Source organism: Tamandua tetradactyla, chromosome 4 (genome assembly GCF_023851605.1).
Source record: "Tamandua tetradactyla isolate mTamTet1 chromosome 4, mTamTet1.pri, whole genome shotgun sequence".
NCBI classification, from domain to species: Eukaryota; Metazoa; Chordata; class Mammalia; order Pilosa; family Myrmecophagidae; genus Tamandua; species Tamandua tetradactyla.
This window is the reverse complement of record NC_135330.1, coordinates 37,074,241-37,086,889: the sequence shown is the minus strand read 5'-3', so window position 1 is coordinate 37,086,889 and position 12,649 is coordinate 37,074,241. Positions and strand designations below refer to the sequence as shown.

At 41.8% G+C, this 12,649-nt stretch overlaps 1 long non-coding RNA gene across 1 annotated transcript; it reads right to left on the bottom strand.

Moving 5' to 3' along the window:
• Window positions 1-1,575: 1,575 nt before the first annotated feature.
• LOC143678889 (uncharacterized) lies at window positions 1,576-9,130 on the bottom strand. The gene is made up of 3 exons (XR_013173463.1): window positions 9,027-9,130; window positions 8,252-8,419; window positions 1,576-2,205 (listed from the first exon to the last, which is right to left on the bottom strand). It is a non-coding gene; the product is annotated as an uncharacterized LOC143678889 (long non-coding RNA).
• Between the last annotated feature and the right edge of the window lie 3,519 nt (window positions 9,131-12,649).

Below are 12,649 nucleotides of genomic sequence, written 5' to 3'. Positions count from 1 at the left end.
TGGGGATAGTAATAATTCCTACATCAAAAGGTAGTTATAAGGAATAATGAGTTTTTATTTATAGAGCAACTAGCACAGTGACTTGCAAATAGTTTGTTAAGTAAATAAAAATACAATGTATCTCTTGTGTGAACCCCTTTTTTTTAGCCTCTACTGCTTTTTAGGGGAAGTGTGTCCTGTAGATTCATTGCCATGTGTACGCCAAGAGCCGTTCATTCTCATTTTACTTGCATCTCTCTTAAGCTTCCAGAATGGTTCCTAGTTGTAGGCATTTCCAAAAACTCTTTAGTTTTGAGTGACTCTAAGTTTACTTTCTCCATATCCTTCATGATTTTTGAGAGTTTAGAAATATCTCCTCTTAACCTTTATCCTTCAGATGGAAAGATTCCATGGCACGGCAGGAAGATTTTGGTTCGGTAGTTCAGAGACCTTGGTTGAAGCCTCAGTTTGTTAACAAGCCAGCTGTGGGCAAGTCTCACCCACTTTGTGAACCTCTGAGTTTCTAGATGAAGACTGGGGAGAAGAGACTAAGTCCTGACACTAATCGTTCAGTGATCATTAAATAGAACATGGCAGCTAAGAGCATAGGCTTTGGAATCCAGACAGACAGACATGGCTCTGTGGCCTCGCTCTGTTGTTTACTGTATGAGTACTGACTTGGTTTCCTAGGGCTGTCATAACAAGTACCACAAACTGGGTGGCTTTAAAACAGAAATTTGTTGTCTCACAGTTGTGGAAGCTAGAAGTCCGACATGAAGGTGTCAGTAGAGCCATGCTTCCTCTGAAGCCTGCAGGATTCTGACAGAGGTTTGCTGGCAATCCATGGCATCCTTTGGCTTGTGGCAGAACTTAATCTCTACCTCCATGTTCTCTCATGGCTGTCTTCTCTGCCTTGTCCAAATGTGTTTCCCTTATAGGACATCTGTCATACTGGATTAGGGCTCACCTTTAGCCAAGTAAAGGGTACTCATGTAAATCAATAACATCTTCAAAGATCCTATTTCCTAACAGGATCACATTCACAAGGTAGGGGGTTAGGACTTTAACACCTCTTTTTGGAGGACAAAATTTAATCCATAACAGACATCCTTGGGTGAATTACATATTTTCTCTAAGCCTCATCTGTACGATGAGGATAACAATAGTACTATTACATCTCATAGGTGGCTGCAAGGATTATGTGATATAAGGCATAGGAAGACCCCTTAGTTAGCGCCTGGCACATGCTAAGTGTGCCGTGTCCCTTCCTGGTTTCATTCCTTTCTCCAGCTATCTTCCTCATGAATGTCTTTCCAGAGAGCCAGCATCTGGAATCACACTCACTCTCCATTCCAGGTGTAGCAAAAATTTGGTTTTGTTTGAAGGATAAATAACGTTCTCTGCTTTGTTTCTGGTTCATGATAATGTTCAGCATTTTACTTGCTTTTTTTTGGCCATAGCAGTATATTTGTCTCATGTACTTTGCTGGATCATAGATAAATGGATCAGTGACTGAATAGGCACACATGATGAGAGTGCTCAATGAAGGTCTCCATTATAATCAGAAAATGAAAATCAACCACTTCAAGCCTCTTTTCACTGGGCTTTATTGTCATACTTTTAATAGCCTTTTATTATAGCAAAGTGCTGAAAAATTTCTCTTTTTACATTTTTGTCTAACATTCATTGCAATGTATAAAGTAAATTCATATTAAGAGGTAGGAGCATTAAATCCATTTTTCTTTCCATCCATAGATCAAATGGAAAAATAGGAAAGATGACGTCTCCTCTTCTTGCCAGACAAGGCAAATACTTAATGAAAATTTCTTCTCGGTCCCATCTGAAAGGCAGACAGACATCTTAAACTTAAGTGCAAGTCACAATCTTATATAATAGCTCTTGAGACAGTAGCAGGAAGAGATGATTGAAGGTAGTGGTAATAAAACAGAGCCTTCTTGAAGTTAGCAACTCAGTTTCAAACCAAATGACATAACGATTAAGATTCAATTTTCTCTTAGCAGTAATGTGAGCTACTTGAGGAGAAGGCAGTGCAGGAAGGGTGAGGACCAGCCTCTGACCTCCCTGTCCTTGACAAGGTCCAGGGGGAAGGACGGGGCTCTTTCCAGAAAGGTGGTGGGCACCTTCTCAGCTTGTTCTCTTCCCTCATCCACACCACCAGGCAGGGTTGGAAATGTTTTTGTTTCTGCTTTAATAAGCCTATAAAATCTGAAAGAAAAAAATAAGATTCAGTTTGGAGAACAGTTTGATGTTCTGGATTTATTCTGCTTAGTTATTTTAAACATTGGACATTCATCGCAGCTAAAATGTTTTTTTTTTTTTCTTTCTATATGTTCTTTAAAAATACTTCTGGCATTTTGTGAAAAGAAAGTGTGAGTTTACTGCAGCTAAATGGATGTCAAAGACTCATCTTCTCGTTTCCCAAATGACAGTCTGTCAAGTATTTGAAGACAGCTATTACATCTCTTGGGAGTCCTCGGTGTTTTTGGCTAACCATCTCCACCTCCTTCAGCTACTTCTTACGTGACAGGGCTTCTAGACCTGCCAAATTCAGGATGTCTTGTCTAGTTGTGATTCAGTATGCTTGTCAGTATGAAAGTGTGACACCCAGAACTGAATTTATCTCTTCATATATGGGCTGACCTGTTCAAAATAAAATGGTACTTCTACAGCACTTCTTTGGAATATTATACTTCCATTAAACCTACCCACATCAGCATTAATTTGTTGATTGCATCAAAGTACTGATTCACACTACCTTAAAGTCAACAAAAACTTCAAATAATACCTGCTGTCATTTCCTTCTCCTGAATGAGTTATTTTTTCAACTTTAAAAATTGTATAATATAACATATATACAAAGCAAAGAAGAAAAAAGAAATCATTTTCAAAGCACTGAATGTGTTATTTTGTCTTTAAAATTTTATCTTGAAATAATTAGATTCACGTAAGTTGCAAAGATAGTAGAGTGGCCCCAAGTACCCTTTACTTAGATCCCCTGCTGATTATATCTTATTTAACAATACCAAAACCAGAAAATTGACCTTGGTACAAAATGTGGGTATATTTTAAATATTTTTTACTTAAAAGAAATAATCTGAGATCATTAAATAGCAAACCCTGTAGGCATGTAAGTTTCTACAGATGCATGCTCTTTTTCTCCCATAATTGGAATTGTTTCTAATTATACTGTCAGAATTGAATTTTTGAGAACTTCTGTTTCACTTGAGCTGCCCTCTCCAAACATCTCTTCATTCTAGCCCCTCAAAAAACCAAGCAAACAAACAAATGACAGCAACTATAAAACCCTCCTCTCTTATTAGAGTTCCTTATATCAGTAAAACAGCTCCACAATTCACTTCGTTCTTCAGGCCAAATTCTTGAAGACCTTGTGGCTCCTTCCCTTACACCCTGTGTTAGCCAGGGTTCACCAGAGAAACAGAACCAACAGGAGAGAAGTGTAAATAGGAGTTTTATAAAGGTATCTCACACAACCGTGGGAATGGAAGAGTTCAAAATTCAGTAGCGCAGGCTGTGAAGCTGGCGGCTCTGATGAAAGGTCTGGACGAACTCCATAGGAGAGGTTCGCTGGCTGAAGAAGCAATGAAAGAGTCTCTTTTCTTCCTGAAAAGCCTTCAATTGACTGGAAAATGTCATGTGGGAGACAAGCCTTAGTTGATTGTAGATGCAATCAGCACAGATGCTGAGAGATGATTTACTATACCAGCCATGAAATATCCTTGCAGCAATAGACAGGCAGTGTGCTGGTTTGAAAGGATGTATGTACTCTAGAAAAGCCATGTTTTAATCCTAATCCCATTTTGTAAAGGCAACCACTTCTTCTAATCCCTATTCAGTACTGTAAATTTTAAACTGTAATTAGATCATCATTGGAGATGTGACTTAGGGAGTCACATTTTGATGTGATCTTCATGTCATCTTGATGTGATCTTGATGTAATCTTGAGTGATCAAGAGTTGTTGTTAAACTGGATTAGGTAGAGATGTGTCTCCACCCACTTGGGTGGGTCTTGATTAGTTTATTGGAATCCTATAAAAAGAGGAAGCATTTTGGAGAAAGAAGGAGATTTGGAGAGAACAGAGCAGAGCAACATAGTCACAAGAGAGAGAGTTCATGAGCCAGCGATCTTTGGAAATAAAGAAGGAAAATACCTCCTGGAGAGCTTCATGAAACAGGAAGCCAGGAGCAAAAGCTAGCAGATGATGCCATGTTCACCATGTGCCCTTCCAGATAAGAGAGAAACCCTGACTGTGTTTGTCATGTGCCCTTCCACTTGATAGAGAAACCCTGAATTTCACCAGCCTTCTTGAACCAAGGTATCTTTCCCTGGATGCCTTAGATTGGATGCCCACAATGTCTATACCCACAGAGTGAATTAATTTAAGAACATACTTTTCTGGAGTATATACAGCTTCAAACCATCACAACGAAGTAAGTGTTTGTCAGGTTTCTCTAAGTTAAGTTATTCAAGTTGTTTTCTTTTCCTCCTTTTCATATGGTACTCCTTGGAAGGGAGTACCTTTGTTGAGTCCACCCTTAAGGAGAGGGTAGTTATGTTCCTTCCAGGTGAAATATCTATAGATTTTATTTCGAATTCTGTGCATGGGAAATTTGTCTCTTCTCCCCCATTTACTTATTTATTTGATCATTGATTTTATCAGTGTGGCCTCATGGGTATTTATTTTATACGTTGTGCTATAATTTGATATTACTTTATTCTGACCCCAAATTGTTGTTCAGGTTGGCCACCAAGCTCTTTTGGTTTGCTCCTGTATCACTTTGACACACTCCCATCAATGTGTGTGTGCATGTGGGAACGTGTGTGTGTGTGTTTCTTTGAGCATTTCTTTATTTTCTGGTACTATAAAATGCTACAAGTTTATCTCATATATTCCTTGCCATACGTCTAGAATCAGCCATTTCTCCAACGAGCTTGTTTTGCTTTATTATTATTACTTTTTTACGTTCTTCCTCAATTTTTTTTTTGCATGGGCAGGTACTGGGAATCAAACCCAAGTCTCTGGCATGGCAGATGAGAATTCTGCCTGTTGAGTCACCATGGCCCGCCCTGCTTTATTTTTTAATAATATCTACCATTACCTATTATGTATTTTTTTATATTTGCTTTTTGTTCCCTCTCCCCAAACTGAGCAGAAATTTTGCTTTACTCAGTACTGTACTTCTAGCTGTAGAACAGTACCAGGCACAGAGCATGTGCTCAATCAATTTCACTGAATCAGTTTCTGACCATGGGACCAGTGGTCCCTTAACTCTGAACTTTAATTTGGCCTCAAGAAATTACAAGTGTACAGTTCACTATGTCTAAGGGGCTTGTAAGTGGGATCCAGCTGAAAAGGTAGACTAGAGCTAAATTATGCCAGACTAAGAATTATAGACTCTTTCTTTTCAGAGGAATGCAAGGTTTTAAAGCAGAAGAGAGAATACATTTGTCAACCAGACAACAATTTCATTCTAAGCATGTTTTGAGCATTTATTGAGCTCTTGTTGATTGGTTTGTTGACATTTTCTAAATTTTGCAGGTGGAGAAACAGTTGCACAGAAAGGTCACAAGTAACAAGAAAAGTTGAGCCAGTCTTTTGACTGCTAGCTCTGCAATATCTATGAGCACCATTTTTATTTTTTAGATTCAACTCTGAAGAAAATTAATTCTAGATCTCTTAACCTGGAGCTAATTTCAGAATTACCTAGATATATTTCAAAATGTGCATGCCTCAGGCTACCTGTAGGAATTCCATGTCATCAGGTTTGTGGAATGGTCCAGGCATATATATTTTGAGAAAGCGCCCAGGTGATTCTGATGTGCATCCCAGGTCATGTAACCGTTTGCAAACCTATTGGACTAATGGAAAAATTGATCCATTACAATGTCCGTAAGGCACAAGTTAAAGTCTCAGCAGGAGTTACTTATCAATGGAAGCCCCTAAATAGAGGAAATAGAAAGATGAGGGACACTTGGCTATATTTAAGTTTAATTTCTTCTTGTCTGGAGGAGAATTTCATCATTCAGAATGTTTCATTATTCAAAAAACTTGGGGCTAAAAATTTCCTTTGTACTCTGTTTGAACAACTGGTCCTGGGCTTAACTGGGTTCTTTTCTCTCAACACATTAGTTTACTAAGTTGTGCTACAGTTCAGAAAGTAGTTGCCTTTCTGGAATGCCCATCAAGGATGAATACATTTTTATGTTCTTAATTGAAAAACATAGGCATATACGGTTTTATGAATTTCCCTTAGGGGAAAAACCAAAATAGGTTTAAAAAATAATTGAAGTAGACCAGAGTAATCCCAGGATTGTGATAGATATCAGCACGTCTGGGAACTTGTTATTCATTTACTGGATTTCTAAGACCCTCAAGTTGTGTAATCTTTGAGGCAAATTTACCACCCCCCTGCCCCACCCCGTGTGAAAAAGACAATTCCTGGTTCAAGTGTATAGATACCAAGAGTGGTTCAGTCTGTGTAGTACTGGTATATAGAGGTTATGTTCACCACTTGAAGCAAAGAGCCAACACTATTAGAAACATTTGGCAAATGAATTAGAAAACATACTGCTTTCAGTGGCCCTTCTTAAAGTCTGGGGAAGTTAAGGAACCAGACAGTATGATCAAAGTGGTCAGTTGGATCAAATTCGTTGAAGCACTGCAGTCAAAAGGGGAGTCCAAAATTCAGGCTCTTATGTAGAGAGGGCACGCACTGTCCCAGGAGTCTGAGTCTCACCAAGAGCTGGCCTCGAGATGGCAGCTGGTTTGGGGCTGACTGGAGGAGCAGATCCTCTTCTTGATCTTCTCTTGGCCTGTGTCTATGCTTCCCACCATTCTCTAGGTACCAGTCTCAGTTCTTCAGTCATCCTTGCTGCCCACTCTCCCTTTACCCCATATATTATCACCTCGTTCTCCCTCTTGGATCTGGACATTCCTTTCCACACCCACAGACACCATCTTAGTGCATGCCTTCCCCAATGCTCTGTAAGCCTACTGCAATAGCTGCTTAAAGCTTTTCACCACCCAGCCTCAACTCCCTCCAAGTCAACTTCCTTTTTGTTTGTTTGTTTAAAATAAAAAGTTTATTTGCTCAGTACACCAAATAGGATGCAAGCACTGTCACGACAAATAAACAGAAATATTCAGATCAATGTAAAACAGTAAATTAGTTTAAATGAACAGAAATCTCTTCAAATATTATGGCGACATATTCCCAAGAAGAACCCTTTCTTCAGTTAATTACACATTTCAATAAAATAAAGGTAGGGTGGGCCATGGTGGCTCAGCAGGCAGAGTTCTTGCCTGCCATGCCAGAGGCCCGGGTTCGATTCCCGGTGCCTGCCCATGAAAAAAAAAAAATTGCAATATAGGTAATAATGGAGTAAGGAGAAGTTAGCTTGTGTGAATTTTCCTTAAAAATAAAATTTGAACTTGATTAATCCATGCCACTTAAACACTACAAATAAATTTTCGAGTAAGTGAAAAAGGAGAGAAAGGCATTAGTTATCATTTTTGTTTGAATAGCCCAGAGAAAAATGCAGACAAACCATTAAGACTGACTTACCAGAACATAGTGTTATACAGAAGTTCTGTCTCAAATTGTGATAAATGCTCATGACTAGTATGGCGTATTTTGTTCCATAAATGTTGTTTAATGCCAAGCTACAGAAACACATTAGATTACTGTTGCTTTTTTGTTAGTTTAAAAATATATAAATGTTTTAGGGTGGGCCACAGTGGCTCAGTGGCAGAATTCTCACCTGCCTTGCTGGAGACCTGGGTTCAATTCCCAGTGCCTGCCCAGGTAAAAAAAAAAAGTTAAAAAAAAAATATATATATATATGTATGTATGTATGTATGTGTATACTTTAAAGCCAGGTATACGTCTACATACAAAGGCGGGTTTTCTGAGGAACAATTGACAGGAAGTAGTCTGGGGTGTACTAGGTAACATGAGGCTATCCACAGCAAGGTACTGGGTCAGACTGAAGGAAGGAATATTTTCAAGTGTCATCTAACTCCATGATAGCAGCCTGGTTCCCACAACGGTAACAATAATTGGGTGCACGGGAGATAGTAACCTCATTCCCATCATAGCACCAACTGTATCATTACGAGTTGGTGAGGGAGAAACCAGCATGCAGCCATGGGAATGGTTCAAAGTTTCAGGAATGTCTTATCCAGATGCACAGCCAGAACCACATGGAGAAACGCCCACCCACCACCATTACCTGGATCTGACTGCAGCAAATCACACATGGGGCCCTCATGCGGAACTTCTTATAAGGCATCCAGGGCTTTCATATGATCCGGTGTCTGTATGGATGGAGAGAGGCCACCATGGAGGCAGAGAATCTGTCCATCTACTAAAGCTGTAAGTGCAAGATCATCAAATGGATCTGCAAAAAAATTCCCAGCATGGGCATTTCCAGATTTTCGTAGCCATTCATCATAAAAGCCATATACTTGGTCATTTGTCAGCTTTCATGATTTCCTCCCAATACTGTAATGCGTTCTGGATAACGCACCTTTATGGCCACAAAAAGAGTCACGTTGTCCACGGAATAATAATTTTGTCCGCAGAGTCGCCCTTGAATAGTCTGATGATTTCCTTCCCATCAATTCTAAAAAGTCCCCCAAGATCATGGAATTGACCATACACATCTGTGTTTGACCATGGCACAGAGGATAACGGGCCAAGGAGCCTCTGGCGCCTTTGAGTCTTTGGTTAAAATTTCCTTAGCCTTTTCGCTAAGGGTCCGCATTTGGTTCTTATTAAGCTGTTTGCATTCGTTCAGCTGCTGGACCCACCGGCCCAGCATCTCAGTGAACGCCCGCCCTCCCGGGCCTCCTGCTCCCGGGGCCCGCCGCCTCTCTCCCCGCTTCCCGCCGCCTCTCTCCCCGCTTCCCGCCCCCTTCCGGGCGCCGACCGCCCACCGCCGCTGCTCTCTCCCGATCCCGGATCCCGGATCCCGGATCCCCGATACCGCCGGCAGCTCCTCGCACCAGAGGAAGTAGTCTGGGAGGGCGGCCCCTGTCCCCGCACCCAGCCTAAGCCCGGTGGGCGGCTCCGCGCGGGGCCTCGAAAGCCCCGGGCGCCCTTCGCAGCCCGGCCACGCGCCCCGGGAGCTGGTGTAGGGCGCGGCGAGGTGGTGGGTGGCGCTCCTTCAACTTCTTCTTAAAGGAACCCGTTACTTAAAAACTTTCTGTGGCTCCCTGTATGTTCTGATTACGGTCACATTCCTTCAGCTTGGGACTCCTCTACCTGGCATTCAAAGTTCTTCCCACTGTGATTACAGATTATTTTTCTAGTCTAATCCATCACCACTCTCCTACGTGTGTTCATATACTTTAGAAAAACTGTCTTCTTTCTAGTTTCGAAAGATAGCTAAATTGCTCAACGCTATACAGTTAGTCATCATGTATTTTTTCCCAGAAAAACCTTCTTTCTAACTCTATTTAAAATTATCCACAGGATTAGGGACGTATTTTCTAATTCCACCCCCCAGCCCCCACCCTCAAATACAGGCAATTATCTGCTCCCCAAACCTCCACACCACTTTACTTCTGCCTCTAGTGGCAATTTACGTTTTGCTTTCCACTAATTATTTTTGGCTAAGCCTTTTTTTTTTTTATCGTTAGTCTCCATTATGAGAGGCATAAAGCTTCCTGTTCCTCATACTCCTTAAAGGAGGCTTTGATCAAAATAGGTATTCAGTAGATACTTATGGAACTAAAAGGTGTTCTAAATTATTCCATGGTAATTCAGCAGCCTCTTCTCTGGGAAGGAAGAGGGATGGGAGGGAGGGATGCCACCAGGAATTTATATCTGGGGCCATATCAAGATAAAAGTGGGAAATGTACCCCTGCACCCAGATATCCAAGAGGCCACATACCAAACTCAGAATTCCAGGGTAATGCTGGTTAATTCCATGAACTCTTAGTGTTAAATAGGCCTGGAAAGCTCTGGAATTTCCCCTAAAACTAATCTGGGACTGCTGTGGACATCTCAGAACTGTTGTAGTTTCCATAGAATCTTGTCACGGGGCTCATTCTAGGTTTTGAGAAGCCACCCCAGGCTGACCATAACCCCCTGGTCTTCCCCAGCCCTGATTTCAACCAGCACTTCACTCTTGGAGGAGAAGATAACAAAGGCTAGGGACTTTGTGATGCAGTGGTGACCACCCCCTACTTAACTGCCCAAATCAATTTCTTATAAAAGGGTAGACGCTTGGAGTAGGGGGTAGGGCATGGGAGATTCTCCATTGGGTTCCCTCTAGGATAGCAGATGAAGGGAAAGGCCTGAGGTTATTCTTGTGACACTAAAGTAACATATCCATTTTGATTTAAAATAATCACCTTTCTCTAAATCCAGAATTAATCTCAGACAAAATTGCCTCCTTCATTTACTCCATAAATATTATTGAGTGCCAATTACATGCCAAGCACTTCTCTGGGCATTGGAAGACACCACTGAAGATGACAAGCATCTCACCCGTCCAAGGTGGTTTGGCTCTGTGGTGCCAGCAATCCTGTCATCTGCTGCCTTGGACTAGGTCATTCATTTTTGACCATAAAACACACATGCTCACTAATCAGTTCAATGACTTCATGAAGGAAGGATTGTGTAAGGAGGTAGACTCAGTTAAAGACTAGGAAAGAATTTGGTCATTAGTTCCTGACAGTGTAGCACTGTCATTTAAATGGTCGATTGAGAGAGCTGCACACCCATGCGGCTAATTACACAACGGCATCGGCTGCTTCAAACCCACTGTGAGTCTTCTTTGTACGCTTACATGCATCTGCCCCAAACCATTACATTTTTAAGTTACCCTCCTTTCCTGCCATCTCCTCCTCCCCTTCCCTCTAAAATAAGTAGAGGGCATATTTGTTTTTCATAAGTTTGCCTTTTCATGCTCGTCTGCACATCTGGCCTCTGCCATAACTGGCAGCAGAAATGCTGACCTATCATGAGAAATGCTTTGCCGGGGGACGCCCGGCCTGGGCAGTAGCAGTGGCAGCAGCAGCAGCAGGAAGTACAGGAAATCTCATGAGACAGCCTGTTCTTGAACCTCTGCCAGCCTTCTTCTGCAGACTCAGGAGGTTAAGAGAAGCATCCAAGTTACTGGAGAGGTTATTGGAACAAAGCCCCAATTCTCAACTGTTTGAGGTTCACCCATAACTGAGAAAACAACCAGGGGGCCCAACTGTTAAAGCTGCAGCCTCAGACTGAGATAATTTTGATTCTAGAAGGGAAGCCAGTAGTTAATACTGGCAATGAGGGACAATCAAACAAGGCTCTCTCTCGTCAAGGGCTGTCATGTGCTGGCTCCTGTTAAAATGCTGCTGCTGAAGCCACGTGAGTGGGGAGAAATGTGGTCTGATTTTGTGAGAATATGAGGTGACTGACTCTGAGGAAAAAGAGGAGCCGTCTGGGTCATAGAGTAAAGCTAACTTCTGTGGAAGTCTCGGGATGGGGACCTGTGACTGGTGTTTAGCATTTCTGGACAATTTAGCTAACTGCTCACACATCAAGGTGATGTAAGCAACCAGATAAGGATGCTGGCTTCAAGCCACTAGACTTCTGAAATTTCATCACTCGTTATTGGGGAAAAGGAAGGAAGTAAGGAAGGATGGAAGGAAGGAAGGAAGGAAGGGAGGGAAGGAGGGAGGGGAAATGGAAGGAATGAAATTATCTTTTGCCGTATCTCTGGCAAATGTTTCCTGATACAGAAGCTCCATTCTTAGAAATATCTGTGCGTCACTGCCAGGTTTGCTGAAAGCACTCCATTAAAGCCAGCGCAGAAAATTGGGACCCAAGCATAAGGCTCTGACCCATCTGAAGCTGCCCAGGTATTTGCCCAACTGCAGTGCCCTTTTCTTTGTTTTCTGTGACATCTGATCATCTGATTGCATACCTTGACATCTGGAAACCATGGGATGGTTTGACTCTGTCTCATATACGGATCAAGAGTCCTGGGCCAGGGTACTCTAAGCCCCTACCTTAGAGAAAGCATCTAAGGAACCCAGCAGCAGATGCCATCTTCAAGCAAGACTGTCAGTTCAACCTAATTTGGAGGAAGAACAAGAGGCAGGCCAGGCCAAAATATGTTCAGAGGCCAGAGACGAGCCCTGGCCAACCATCACTCAACAGAATCTAGATTCCAAAACCTCCCTCTGCCACTCTTCCTGACGAAGGGGAAACCCTCCATAAGCTGAGAACTTGAAGAGCAGAGTTGGGTGTTGTCAGAGGCTAGATGGATTACAGCCCTGGATGTGAGCCTATGAGTCAGGAGACCAGGACTGGGATTCCAACCTTGCCATGTTCAGTTGGGAATTATCATCTGACTGAATATCTCTACGTGCATGTAGGGAATGCTGATAAGGCTTCCAGCATAACTAGTGACTATAGGGAAAGGGCACTTAGACTTCTGATAATTTGGATGTAGGGTATTCAATAGAACTATAAAATGCAGTTGATAAATATGCTCAAAGAACTTAATTTATCTTTTTGAAAAAAAGCTCAGATATGGTTATTTTAAAGTATCTTTCACCCACTCCCCATAACCCCTATCAGATACGCAAAGCTGGTGATATGAACCCTCCTGCACATTCTTTTTCAATCTGCA